The sequence below is a fragment of the Canis lupus genome, chromosome 17 (assembly GCF_048164855.1).
Source record: "Canis lupus baileyi chromosome 17, mCanLup2.hap1, whole genome shotgun sequence".
Taxonomy (NCBI): Eukaryota; Metazoa; Chordata; class Mammalia; order Carnivora; family Canidae; genus Canis; species Canis lupus.
In genome coordinates, this window is record NC_132854.1 from 61,842,627 (window position 1) to 61,858,012 (window position 15,386).

Here is a 15,386-nt window from a genome sequence, read left to right on the forward strand (position 1 = left end):
AGGGTTACATTGTTATGAGCCGATTTCCGATTAGGGTGTACCTAGCGGCCTGACTAGGGTGGGGCAGCGCCTTAAGCAATAAGCAGCTCATGTGGGGGTCATAGGGGAGGAGGTGGGTGTAGCACAAAATGGAATCAGTCCTGCTCTGCTTGTCCAGGGGTAGGGGATTTTTGTTAACTTTCCTGGGTCCCACACTTGCAGCTCACGAACCTGGGCCACCCTCACCAGGTGGACTCACTGTGCACAGCTTGTGGTGCTGGATCTCTCACACCAGTGTGTAGAGGGCACCCTCCTCACCCTAGTGAGTAAGGGCTGGGTGAGCATGGGGCTCGCCAGAAGGCCAGGCAGCACAGGGGACCGAGAACCCCAGCCCAGACCCCAACTCGACTCCCATACACAGGCAGCAACAGGGCTCCCCGCCATGGGCAGCCAGCTCCTCAGGATCTCCCCCCAGGGCGGCGCTGAGGTCTGGCTCCCTGCTGGAGAGGCATCTGGGAGAAGAGAAACAGCAGGTGCTCAGCGGGACCCCCTGAGGACATGGGAATTTGGCCGAGTTGGACCTTCCAGCTCAGCTGACCCTCCAGTGGGAAGTCACTGCAGGAGCGAGCCCCGAGTCGGCAAGGAAAGCCCAGCTATCTGCCCAGCGCCAGCACCAGAAATGATGTTGTGCCAACCATTTCGGCATTTGGGTGACCCAGCCAGAGGATCAGATACCTGCACGTGATAGCTACATGTGATAGACACACACACACCCCAAAACCAACAGAAGTCGGAATCCCCCCCAATGTTGTCTAACAGGAGCCAGATGGTTACATACACGACGCTGTTGTCACCAGTAGGATACATGGAAGATGCAATAAACCATGACTGCAGAGGTGCTAGAGATACAGAGATATGCTTGCTGGTTTCCAACAAGGAGCACAGAGGTGCAGGAAGAATCCTACGGAGGGGAGGCCCCTTCATGGAAAGGACACCATGTCCCTGTGATGGCTACAGATGGTGAAATCTGTCCTCCTCTCTCTTAGCTTCTGGTTTTCCTCCTAAATGCCATTTTCCTCAATCATAAGACCAAAATTTTATTTTATGTTTTTAAATTCCTTTTTATTGGAGTCCAATTTGTATGAATTCTTGCTTCAGCAAGGGTGTCATTCAGGAGAGAAGGAGAGAGAAAGATTTTCTGGACAGTCAACATATCAAGGATTTCATGACCACTTAACCAGTCCAGTAAGGGATTAAGAGGGACTCTTCTAGTGGGGGAAAAAAAGAGACCAAAAGCAATAAAGACTAGAAAGGACCAGAGAACATCACCAGAAACACCAACTCTTCTGGTAACACAAAGGAACAAAGTTCATATCTGTGAATAATCACTCTTAATGCTGATAGACTAAATTTTCCAATCAAAAGATATAGGGTATCAGAGTGGCTTAAAACACAGGATCTGGAATACCTGGGTCGTTCAAGGGGTTGAGCATCTGCCTTTGACTCAGGCTGTGATCCTGGAGTCTGGGATCATGTCCCATATTGGGCTCCTGGTGGGGAGTCTGCTTCTCTCTCTCCCTAATTTTCGGCCTCTCTCTCTCTCTCTCTCTGATAAATAAAATCATTATTAAAAAAACAAGATCCATCTGTATGCTGCCTACAAGATGCTCACCTTAGACCTATAGACACCAGCAGATTGATAGTCAGGGGAGGGAAAATCATCTACCACGCTAATGGATATCAAAAGAAAGCTGGAGGACCCATACTTATATCAGACAAACGAGATTTGAAACCAAACCCTGGGGGACACCTGGTGGCTCAGTGGTTGAGCATCTGCCTTCAGGCTAGGGTGTGATCCTGGGATCCCAGTATCGAGTCCCACATCACCCTCCCTTTGGGGAGCCTGCCTCTCCCTCTGCCTATGTTTCTGCCTCTGCTTCTCTGTGTATCTCTCAAAAATAAATAAATAATATATTTTAATCTCAAAAAGAAACAACAAATATTGTAAGAAGAGATGAAGAAGAACATTATTTCATAATTAAAAAGACTATCAAGATCAAACAGCTAACTATTTATGCTGCCAACATGAGTACCTAAATATAGAAACTGATTAACAACCAACGTACAGGAAATCACTGATAATAATACACTGACAGAGGATTCCAACACCCACTTATGGCAATGGACCGATCGTCTATGCAGAAAATCAACAAGGGAACAATAGCCTTGACACACTGGGCAACAGGGACTCAACAGATATAGTTAGCATATTAGTTCCAAAAGGAGAATAAACATTCTGTTCAATTGCATATGGGACATTCTCCAGAACAGATCATATCAGGGCCCACAAATCAGCCCTCAACAGGTACAACAGGTACAAGAATGTTGATTTCACACCCTGTTCATTTTCAGACCAAGGCGCTATGAAACTGGAAGTCGACACTAAGAAAAAAATTGGACAGACCAAAAATACGTGGCGTTTATGATCATCCTACTAGAGAATGAATGGAGCAACCAGAAAATTAAAGAGGAAATTTAAAACAAATGAAAATGAAAACATGTTTCTCCAAACCTCTGGGATGTAGCAAAGGCAGTCCTAAGAGGGAAGTACATAGCAATACAGGCCTACCTCAAGAAACAAGAAGTCTCCAATACACAATCTAACCCTACACCTGAAGGAGCTGAAAAAGGAATAGTAAACAAAGACTAAAGCCTACAAAAGAAGGGGAAAAAATTAAGATCAGAGCAGAAATAAACAATACAGAAACAACAAAACAGTAGAATGGAATAACAGAACTAAGGTCTAGTTCTTTAAAATAAGTAATAAAATGGATCAAGCCCTAGCCAGCCTTATGACGAGAAAAGAGAAAAGACCTAAATAAATAAAATCACAAATGAGAGAAGAGAGATCACAATCAACATCAGAAAAATAAGACAATTATAAGGGGATACTATGAAAGATTATACGCTAACAAACTGGGAGACCTGGAAGAAATGGACAAATCCCTAGAAATGTGCAAATGAGCAAAACTGAAATAGGAAGAAATAGAAAATGTGAACAGACCCATTACTAGCAAAGGAATTGAATCAGCAAGGCACCTGGGTGCCTCAGTGGTTGAGCATGTGTTTGGCTCAGGTCATGATCCCGGGGTCCTAGGGGTTCAAGTCCCACATCAGGCTCCCCGCATGGAGCCTCATTTTCCCTCTGCCTATACCTTTGTATCTTTGTGTCTCTCATGAATACATAAATAAAATATTTAAAAAAGAAAAAAGATAAAAAGTTGAGAAAGGACCCAAATAAAATCAGATGAGAAAAGAGAAATAAAAAACAACACTAGAGAAATACAAACGATTATAAGAGAATATGATGAAAAATTATATGCCAGCAACCTAGAACCTGGAAGAAATAGATAAATTCCTAGAAATATATAACATAGCAAAAATTAAAAATGAAGAAATAAGAAATTTGAACAGACAGATAACCAGCAAAGAAATTGAATCAGCAATCAGGGTTCTCCCAACAGGAGACGCTTAGATCAATAGAACAGAATGGAAAGCCAAAACAAGATACAAACCTGTATCTATGACCCATAAAGGATAACAAGGCAGCAAGGAATATCCAATGGCACAAAGACAGTCTCTTCAACAAACCCTAACCCTGACCCCAGGATAAGAATAAATGGTGTTGGGAAAACCAGGCAGCCACATGCAGAAGAATGAAACTGGACCACTTTCTTACACCATATATATAAAAAATAAATTCAAAATGGATGAAAGACCTAAATGTGAGACCTGAAACCAATCAAAGAAGAAAAGATAGGCAGCAACGTCTTTGACATTGGCCACTGATTTTTCTTTCTAGATATGCCACTGAGGTGAGGGAACAAAAGCAAAAATGCTACTGGGACTTGATCAAAATGAAAAGCTTCTGCAAAGTGAAGGAAACAACCAAAGCTAAAAGGCAACATACAAAATGAAAGGAGATATTGGTAAACAACACATCCAATAAAGAGTTAGTATGCAAAACACATAAAGGAAATATAAATCTCAAGATCCTAAAAACAAATTATGCAACTAGAGATGGGCAGAAAAATGAATGGACTTTGTCTCTGACAAGACAGCCAGATGGCACCAGACTCACAGAAAGACACAAAGCGTCACCCATCATCAGGGAAATGCAAACCAAAACCACAATGATATGTCACCTGAGAGCTGTCATAATGGCTAAAATTAACAACACAAGAAGCAACAGGTGTTGGTGAGGTGTGGAGAAAGGGTAGCCTCCTTACATTCCTGGTGGGCATGCGAACACATTTAGCCACTGTGGAAAACAGTGTGGAGGGTCCTAGAGAAGTTAAAAAAATTGGATCCCTGGGTGGTGCAGTGGTTTGGTACCTGTCTTTGGCCCAGGGTGCGAACCTGGAGACCCGGGATTGAATCCCACTTTGGGCTCCAGGGCATGGAGCCTGCTTCTCCCTCTGCCTGTGTCTCTGCCTCTCTCTCTGTGACTATCATAAAAAAAATTTTAAAAAAGAAGTTAAAAATAGAGCTACCCTACGATTCCAAAATTTCACAGGTAGGTATTTATCCCGAGGATAGAGAAGTACTTTAGTAGATTCGAGGAAGGACACGCAGCCCACTGTTTGTAGCAGCGTTATCAACAACAGCCAGACTATGGATACAGCCCAGATGTCCATCGACTGATGAATGGGCAGAAAGATGTGGTAAATATACACACGCAACATCACTCGGTCATCAGAAGGGATGAAATGAATCCATTTACAGTGACGTGGAAGGAGTGGAAAGGATTTATGCTAAATGAACTCAGTCAGAGAAAGACAGATACCAAATACCATACAATTGCATTCACATGTGAATTTTGAGAAACCAAACAAACTGGCAAAGGGGCGGAGGAGGCATGAGAGAAGCAAACCAAGATACACACTCTTAACCACAGAGAATAAACTAATAAATACCAGGGGAAGGTGGGGAGGATGGTGAATCAGGGGATGGGGATAGTGGAGGGCACCTGTGACCAGTACCAGGCGTTGTATCCAGGGGTCTAACCACTATGTGGTAAACCTGAAACTATATCATACTGTGTTTACAAACAGGAATTCAAGTAAAACTTTAAAATAATAATTGGTAGTATAGAGAAAACATGTGCACACAAGAGATAAAATCAGAAAGGCAACTGAAAATCCAAATAAAGAGTCTTTAGAGCCACAAACCCCCTCCTTAGCTCAGCTCGGGAGAAACCTGCCATGTCTATTCTCACCCCAGCAGAAGCCAGGATTTTGATTCTCTGGGGAGGCCACTGACTTGGTGGAGTCAGGCTATCTTTGAACCCAAAACCTAAATAGAGTGCATAAAACTAAACTGCCCAAGATGCTAGGAGTCCCAGTGCAGGCACATTCCAAGACCCAAACTCTAACCATACACAGACATAAGTCTAACCCTACGCTTAATCTTAATGTTAACCTAACCCTTAAACAAGACCCATCACTAATCGAAAACCAAACACAAACCCCAAGACCAAAACACATTCATGGAACCTTCATGCCAACCCTCACCCTATATCCTAAACCTATTCTAAACCCTTAACCCTGACCCCTACCTTAAATCTAACCCTAACCTCTAACCCTAACCTTAACTTAATGTACTCAAATCCTATCTTAACCTTAACCTGTACCCTAACCCTAACCCTCTAATACCAATCCTATCTCATACCCCAAACTTTACTCTAACCTGTACCCTAAAACTAAATCCTAAACCACTCCCTATACCTATCTCTTACCCTTTTCCAAAACCATACCCTGACCCTGACCTGACCCTAAACCCTAAATAAATACTAATCCTATCCCTAGCCCTAACCCCTATCCTATACCTAACCCTTGCCCTAACCCTAAACCTAGCCCTAAATTTTACCCTAACCCCTAACCCTTACCCCTAACCCTAACTCACACCCTAACACCTCACCCTAACTGCAAACCTAAACCCAACCCTAACTGTAACCATAACCCTAAACCCACCTCCAAACCTCCTGCCCTAAACCCTAAAGCATAACCCTAACCCTAACTCTAAATACTGTCACTAACCCTAACCTCATTCCCTAATCCCTAACCCCCATCCTAACTCCTAACCACTGACCCTTACCCTTATCCCTCACCCTAACCTCTAATCCGTAACCATAAGGTTAATCACAAACACCTAACATCTAACCTAAGCCTAACCACCAACTGCCTCACCTCCCCTGACCCTACCATCCATTCTACCCATTCACTTACCCTGTGGTTCTGAGGAGTCCCTTCTGATATGGACGAAGCCCCCAATGTCTTGTGCTCTTTTTGTTCAGTCTCCTTATTTATTTTCTGTGATGCACCTGAGAAGGGAGTCACATCCATCATTTCCTTCCTGAATGCTCACTGTCAGGACACAGCAAGCCCACAATAGAATAAAAACTGAGCCCAGTCCAAGGGCAGGAAGCCCCTATTAGAACAGATCTCAATGCCCTTGAAGGCCCCATATCAAAATGTAAACAGAACTTGAGGAATTACTCCACCCTTCAGGAGTTCCCCGAGACCAACTCTTAAAAATAAACTAAAACCCACCACGGGGTCCAAGTCCCCGCTCCACTGTGTTGGGTATACTTGGACACAAGCTCGAGCTTGTAAATAAACCCTCATGTGTTTGCATTGGTGTTGGCTTCTCGGTGATTTGTGATTTCTCAGATTCACAGATTCACAATCTTGGGCACAAGAGCCTGAGATAAAAAAAGAAAACCAAAAGAAGCTCGGGTGCAGGTAGAGTGAACGCAGGGTTCTGAGAGAAGCTGCGGAGACCCGGGGGCTTCGGGGTTCTTCTGTGGAGGCCCCAGCAGACTGGGGGGTGGGATGCTCAGCCCCAGAGCCAGAGGACCCAGCGTCCCCACCTGCATCCCGCCCATCAGGGCCAGGAATCAGGGAGCAGCACAGTGCCTCCCGCTGGAGCCCAGATTCGCTGACGCCCACCCCGACTCTGACCCCCACAGGTGCAACTCCCAGGCAGATGTGCACCTGACAATCAGCGCCAAGACCCATCCCCAGACCCCACACAGACCATTCGCTGTCACCAAGTTGCCAGACCACAGAGGCTGCAAAGCTTCAGCTCTGCCTGGAAAGTAGGGTCTAGATTCCTTTGTACTTTGTGCTCTATTTTTAATTATTTTCTTTGATTCTTTGTTATTAATTGCCTTATTTTAATTTAATGTATGTACCTTATATATTTCTTATTTTTACTTTTATGGTAGTTTAATTGTGTTTCATATTTTGGGATTTAGAATGTTTAACAAGCAGGCCAAAATAATCTGGTGGTTTTTTTTTGGAGGGCAGTTGTTATTGTTTTTCTTGATTTTTCTTTTTCTTCCTTCTTTTTTTCTGGAAAAAATAATGAGATAGAGAAATTCTCCTCCATAAAATAACATGAGGTAGTACTCACAGCCAGAAAGTTCATTAATACACATATATTATGTCTAACTACGGTTTAAAACAATGATTATAAAGATAGCAGCTGGGCTGGAAAAAGAGCACAGAAGCAAACTAGAGAATCCCTTACTGTAGAAATAAAAGAGCTAAAATCAAGTCAGTCCAACGTTTAAAATGCTATAACTGAGATGCAGTCCCAACTGGAAGCCTTCAAAACAAGAAAGGTTATGGACCACAGAGGCAGACGTAGGGAAGTCAGCCACTTATTAAAACAATAACATTCATATCATAGGAGACTCAGAAGATGAAGAGAGAGAAAAGGTGGGCCTTACTCAGCCATTAGAAACAACAAATACCCACCATTTGCTTCAAGGTGGATGGAACTAGAAGGTATTATGCTGAGTGAAGTAGGACAATCAGAGAAGGACAAACATTGTATGTTCTCATTCATTTGGGGAATATAGGTAATACTTAAAGGGAATATAAGGGAAGGGAGTAGAAATGTGTGGGAAATATCAGAAAGGGAGGCAGAACAAAAGACTCCTAACTCTTGGAAATGAACTAGTGGTGATTGAGGGGAGGAGGGCAGGGTTGAGGGTGAATGGGTGACGGGCACTGAGGGGTCACTAGATGGGATGAGCACTGGGTGTTATACTGATTTGGCAAACTGAACACCAATAAAAAATAAATTTATTATTTAAAAAAAAAGAAAGAAAGAAAGAGTGGCACCGGGGTGGCTCAGTCAGTTAAGCTTCTACCTTAAGTCAGATCATGATCCAGGTTGCAAGGAAGGCTCCGTTTTCAGCAGGGTACCTGCTTCTCCCTCTCCCTCTGCTTCTCTCACTCATGCTTTTTCTCTCTTCTCTCTCTCAAATAAATAAACATCTTTGAAAAAGAAACAAAAAAAAGAAACCCACAAGGAAGAGAAATCTCCCTTGTAGAAGAATTTCAAACAATTTGTGCAGACATTCCACTCTCATGTTGATGAGCATAGCTTCCCACTCTTACGTGTGGAATACACATAGTAACTTCCTTCTACAAAATATATTATGAAAGACAAAATAACATGATGATGATAACAATAATTAATAATAATGAAAAGAATCACTTAACTATGGAGAAAGATGACAAACACTACCTCAGCAAGATGATCAGATCGATACCAAAAATGATAAATCATGTTGATAGTATCTATCCTTTATATGATATAATAAAAATGGCAGTATATCTCTGCATAAAATCCACAAAAACAATTCAATCATGAGATAAACAACAGACATGTCCCAACTGAAGGAAATTTTACAAAATACTCTACTTCTCAAAGTGTTCCAGTGCAACAACAAGGAAAGGCTGAAAGACTGTCACAATCCAGAGGAGCCTAAGAAAACAGGAGGACAAATGGAATGTCATATGAGGGGTGGTAACTTAGCAAAAACTAAGGAAATCTGAATAAAGTATGGTCTTTGGTTAATGAGACTATTTTAATATTGATTCATTAGCTAACATTTGTACTGTACTAATATAAGATATCAATAATTGGAGAAATTGAGTGCAAGTGCATGCGAATGCTCTGTACTATCTTCTCAATTTCCCTATAAATCTTTGTTTTTTTCCTAATAAATAAGATTTATTTTGAAAATTGACTTAAATGAATCAGGCTCCAAGTGTGAAGACATTTTAAGAATAGTTTAATTAACTGTTGCCTTATTCTTAAAGAGTTCCTTTGATGGAAACAAAGTAAAAATTTTAGATCAGAAGGAAAGAAAAACACTTATGAACACGTATAATGCCTCCCTAACCTCAAAAGCAGGAACGGATAATAAATAGCAAAAATCAGATAAAAATACTTTTAGTATAATAGACACCATATTGCAAGTGCAATTAAAATTAGCAATGCATAACAATTATTTCCTTGACTTTTGTCTTCAAAAGAGTTCAGTGTTCCAGTGTCAGTTGAAACAGGGGAAGAATCTCAGGGAAGAATCCTTCACATAATAATAGGACCATTGGTAATAATGTCTCTCAGTTCTTTCCAAATCCATAAAGATGCATTTCCTGAGGAGTGACTGAGCTGGGAAGAAAGAGACGAGAAACCCTCATCCCTCTGAATTAATTGTGTCAGAATATTTTAACCATAGTACAATGGATAGTAAATTATCCTTATTAACAGGAAATACATCTCAGATTGGAATCTGAGCAATCAGATGGGCAGAGAAAAAAGGCTTTGACTCACTCCTCATCTTTTAAACATAAAGGACAGCTTTTCTATGTAAAAGTCAGTTGTCAAGATAGCCTTAGGGAATAAGAGTCTGCAGCATCGAATCCCGCTGCACAGCCGGGGTGCACGCAACCCAGGTCTTCCTGATCCCAAATCCCTGGTCCTGTCCAACACACGCTGCCACACTGAGGTCATTTGCAATTGCTCTCTCAGGAGGTCCGGGGAAGGGGAAAGGAGCTAGATAGGATGGGATGGGATGCAAGGAGGCTGAGAAAATGAAGGCCTTTCCGCTTTAAGTTCAGCATTCGAACACGTCCAGCCATCCCAGGCCCCTGTGAAGAAGAGATGAAATTTACATTACTTCAGTTACAGGAAAAAAACAAAAGTTTACAGCTTCATGTCCTAGAAACCCCCACAATAGAATAAGAACTGAGCCCACGCCAAGGGATGGAGGGGCCTATTATAATGGGAACAGAGGTCAATGCCTTTGAAGGCCCCATATCAAAATGTAAACAGAACTTGAGGAATTACTCCAGCCCTTCTGGAGGTCCCCGATACAAGCCCTTAAAACTAAGCAAAAACCCACCTCGTGGTCCAAGTCCCTGCTCCGCTGTGTCGGTGTACTTGGACGCAGGCTCGAGTTTGGAAATTAACCCTTGTCGTTTGCATCAGTGTCAGCTCCATAGTGGTTTCTCGGATTTGTAATCTTGGGCACAACATCCCCATGTCCCCTCCCACCTGGGCTGAACCCTTATCCCCTCCCACCCAGGCTGACCCTCAGTCACCTCCTCGCCCACAACAGCTGGGCACAGGCCCTCACACAGGTCCTACGGGCATGGTGGGAACTCCCGCCATGCCCGGGCTCCCAGGGGAAGGAAGGAGGTTTCGGCAGGACACACTCCCATTGTGGCCCCAGGGCTCCCTGCCCAGCATGGCAGCTCGTGACAGGTGGGGGTCTGTGTCCCTGATGCCTACTCCTCCTCCCCAGTTTTCCCACAGGAAATGAAGGAGGAGGTCCTGGTCTCCGCCAGGGACATCACCCAGGTAGACTTGGACGTCAACAGGACATTCGGCAGCCACACCGTATTTTGGGATGGCTAGGGGGTCGGGTGAGGCTGCTGGGCCAGGGGGCTTCAGGGCCCCGAGGGAGGCCCGGGGCCTTCTGGGTAGGGAAAACGGGTTTCTGAGGCCGGGGGGAGCAATAGCAGCCAACAACACACTGTTCCATGGTAGGATGCTGGGGATGACTCCAGTGCCCACACTCCCAGTGCCTCGGGGATGAGGAGGCCAGTAGGATGGGGCCTCCAGGGGTTGCCATGGGAGCTGAATGCCAAAGGGGAGAGGGACGGCCGCCTGAGAAGCAGGGGATGGGGTGGGGGTCGTGGGGAGCAGGAACCGGACCTGGGGGCCAGGCAGCATGGCTGCGGCTGGAGCAGGACACACATTGATCCCATGAGGGTCGGACGGGTCAGGGTGACACCCACTCTCGGTGCTTTATATATTTCTAAATTCTTTGCATTTCATTTGAGACAATTTGCAATTTGAAAACATACATAGTATAATGACCCCCAGATAACGCCCCCAGTCCAGCCAGGGCCCTGCACTGACCACACGGTGCCCCAGGGGCAGGTGTCACTGCAAACCCCAGACTAGTCGCCTTTAACTGTAGATGTCTCCTTGTGCATCTTAGAGGAAGGAGATGCCCTTTTTCCACAGGCCCCCCACGACATACCCATCATTCCCCACTCCCACTCCATCTGCCTACATCATCATCCCCAATGGCATCCCACAGACTCCATCCCCGACAAAACCACGCAGCCCCACACAATTCCCACTCACACCATACCCCAACTCCATCACCCCTACACCATTCCCCACTCTCCACCACCATCATACCCCTGCCCCCACACCATCTACCACCACACCATTGACCCCCAGCAAGGACCCAGTGCAGGTGCCCCCTGTGGGACATGCTCAGCCTCCCTGGGGTTCTCTGGATACCCTGATCCCATCAGAAGCCCGGGTGTCCCATAGAGTACCCATGGGTTGCAGGGAGGAGGGAAGACAGGGAGCCCCCAACAGGGTGGGTGCAGGTGAGTGGTGCAGAGGACCCACTGTGCCCTGCCTCCGCCCACTGTCCCTCATTGAGGGCGGCACACCCTGCACAGGACACCAGCCCTTAACTCATGGGGATCTGGACTGGCCTGGCCCTGGGCTCTGTGAGGGCTGGGGTGATTTGAGCCCTCACCCTAGGCCCAACACAAAGACTAATGGGATCCAACCCACATGGCCCTGGCCAGCCCTGGATTCTGGCCCCGGACTGAGGGAGCCCTCTCACAGCTGGATGTTGACTCCTGGGCCCTGGGGTAGGATGGTGGGCCCCACCCGCACCCACACAAGGAGGCAGGCTCCTCCAGGTGCTGGGGCCCCAGGGATCCCGAGGCCGGGGTCCAGCTGCCCTGCGGGGCCCAGCACATAAGCCCATGAGGTGCAGGTCCAGGTCAGCTCTGCTGTCCTCTGAACTGTCTCTCAGACTGAAATCTCAGGACACACGCCCCCACTCAGAGTCCACACCTGTTCCCAGGTGGGGGACTCCAGCACCCGCCCCCCAACACATGTCATTCTTGCCCTCCCCTAAAGGACAGAAAGGTCTCCCTCCCCAGGGGAAGGTGTGCACCCTCGACTCTGAGCCTGTTTACTGTAGAAAGTCAATAAAGTGTTGTGGTATGAAAATGCACAGCCAGCCCGTTTCTGTGTCTCCCAGAACACTGTTCACGGGGCACGGAAAGACACCAAGAGAGGAGGAGGGGGTATCACCTTGGCGCCACCAGGAACACCCAGCTGACGTCCCCACGTGCCTTCCACAGGTGACCAGATGCCGGGTTCAGGACCTGACAGACTTTACTGGGACTCAGGCTGTGCCCCACGAGCCAGGAGGGCCTGGGACAGAGTGACAGCCAAGATGCCTCAGGTCACCAGGGTCTGTGCAAAGCGACCCGGATGTCTGTGCTCCCTCAGTCCAGGAGGTCGTGGCTGGCCAGGTACGGGGCACTTCCTCCCCTCCCCACATCCCCTTGCCTGTGAGCCTGGGGCAGAGAGGGCCTGCAGGGCAGTCAGCATGGCCCTAGAAGGGATGTCAGGACAGTAGTCCCTTGTGTTGTGCCCAAGATTGTGAAACCGAGAAACCACTGAGGAGCCAACACCGATGCAAACTCCCAAGGCTTTCTTTACAAACTGGAGCTTGTGTCCAAGTGCACCCGACACAGCGGAGCAGGGACTTGGACCCTGAGACTAAGAGGCATATCAGCTTTATAGGGGCCAGTGGACCATGGGATATGCAGAAATTTGCACAGTCATGTCAGTTCACACGCAGGTGGCCGATTGAATTGCACCCTACCGTATAGTATCCACTTGAGCTGGTCTATTACTTTGGTCAGAATCGGCGCACAGATTTGGTGGGCACAAAGCGGGGTTCACTGTTATGAGCTGATTTCTGATTAGGGTGTGCCCAGCAATCTGACTAGGGTGGGGCAGCACCTTAAGCCATAATCAGGTGATGAGGGGGTCATAGGGGAGTTGGCGGGTGTAGCACAAAATGGAATCAGTCCTGCTCTGCTTGCTCAGGGGTAGGAGATTTTTGTTAAATTTCCTGGGTCCCACACTTGCAGCTCATGCACCTGGGCCACCTGCACCAGGTGGACTCAGCGTGCACACCTTACGGTGCTGGATCTCTCACACCACCGTGTGGAGGGCACCCTCCTTGCTTGAGTGAGTAGGAGCTCGGTGAGGATGGGACTCAGCCTGAAGGCCAGGCAGCACAGGGTCTGAGGAACCACATCCCCATCCCCACCCCGACTCCCACACACCGGCAGCCCCAGGGCTCCCCTCCATGTGCACCCGCCTCCTCAGGAGCACCCCCCAGAGCGGCCCTGAGGTCTGGCTCCCTGCTGGAGAGACATCAGGGAGAAGAGAAGCACATGGTGCTTGGCAGGACCCACTGCAGGACCTAGGAATGTGGTCAAGCCGGAACTTCCATCTCAGCAGATACTCCAGTGGAAAGTCATTGCATGAGCCAGCACAGGGTCGGTAGGAGACCCCAGTAGCCACCCAGCTCCAGCACCAGAAATGATGTTGTGCCCACCATTTTGGCATTTGGGTGACCCAGCCGGAGGATCCGAGAGCTGCACGTGATAGTTGCATGTGATAGACACACACACACCCCAAAACCAACAAAAATCAGAATCCCCCCAATGTCAAACAGCAGCCAGATGATTCCATACACGACGCTGTGGTCCCCAAAAGGATACATGGAAGATGTTATAAACCACGACGACAGAGGTGTCAGAGGTACAGAGATGTGCCTGCTGGGTTCCAACAAGGAGGGCAGAGGAGCAGGAAGCATCCTATGGAGGGGGGGCCCTCCTAGGAAAGGACACCAGGTCCCTGTGAAGGCTACGGAGGGTGAAATCTGTCCTCCTCCCTTTCAGCTTCTGGTTTTCCTCCTAAATGCCATTTTCTTCAATCATAACACCAAAAATTTATTTTATGTTTTTAAATTTCTTTTTATAAGAGTCTAATTTTTATAAATTCTTTCTTCAGCAAGGGTGTCATTCAGGATAGAAGGAGATATAAAGATTTCCCAGACAGGCAAAATATAAAGGAGTTCATGACCACTTAACCAATCCAATATGGAATTTTAAGAGGGACTCTTCTAGTGGGGGAAAAAAAGAGACCAAAAGCAAAAAACTAGAAAGGACCAGAGAACGTCACTGGAAACACCAACTCTACCGGTAACACAAAGGCAGTAAGTTCATATCTTTCAATAATCACTCTGAATGCTGATAGACTAAATGCTCCAATCAAAAGATAGAGGGTATCAGAGTGCCTTAAAAAACAGGATCTGGGATGCCTGGGTGGCTCAGGTGTTGAGCCTCTGCCTTTGACTCCGGGTGTGATCCTGGAGTCTGGGATTGAGTCCCATAGTGTGCTAGTAGTGGGGAGCATGCTTCTCTCTCTGCCTAATTTTCTGCCTCTCTCTCTCTCTCTCTCTCATGCTCTCAAATATAAAATCGTTATTAAAAGAACAAGATCCATCAGTATGCTGCCTACTAGATGCTCACGTTAGACCTATAGAAACCAGGAGATTGAAAGTCAGGGGATGGAAAATCATCTATCACGCTAATGGTTATGAAAAGAAAGCTGGAGAATCCATACTTATATCAGACTAACTAGATTTGAAACCAAACCCTGGGGGACACCTTGTGGCTCAGTGCTTGAGCATCTGCCTTCGGCTCAGGGTGTGATCCTGGGATCCCAGGATTGAGTCCCATATTGGCATCCCTTTGGGGAGCCTGTCTCTCCTTCTGCCTATGTTTCTGCCTCTGCTTCTCTTTGTATCTCTCAAAAATAAATAAATAAAATATTTAAATCTCAAAAAAGAAAGAATAAATACTGTAAGAAGAGATGAAGAAGGACATTATTTCATAATTAAAAAGACTCTCTATCAGGATCAAAGAACTAAATATTTATGCTGCCAACATGGCAGTACCTAAATATGGAAACCAATTAACAACAAACATACAGGAACACACTGATAATAATACACTGACAGGGGATTTCAACACCCACTTATGGAAATGGACTAATTGTCTATGCACAAAATCAACAGGGGAAAAATAGCCTTGACACACTGGACCACAGGGAATCAACAGATATAGTCTGGACAT

The 15,386-nt window shown here is 46.2% G+C and overlaps 1 long non-coding RNA gene across 3 annotated transcripts in view; it reads right to left on the reverse strand.

Annotated features, from left to right (window-relative positions):
- Nucleotides 1–6,342, reverse strand: part of LOC140608451 (uncharacterized) — a 34,612-nt gene extending 28,270 nt beyond the window's left edge. The window contains exon 1 of one of the 3 annotated variants that reach the window (XR_012010485.1): nt 6,267–6,342. This is a non-coding gene — a long non-coding RNA (uncharacterized lncRNA). The remainder of the gene's footprint in view (nt 1–6,266) is intronic. The other 2 variants (XR_012010487.1, XR_012010486.1) reach the window with 2 other exon arrangements.
- Nucleotides 6,343–15,386: the final 9,044 nt, after the last annotated feature.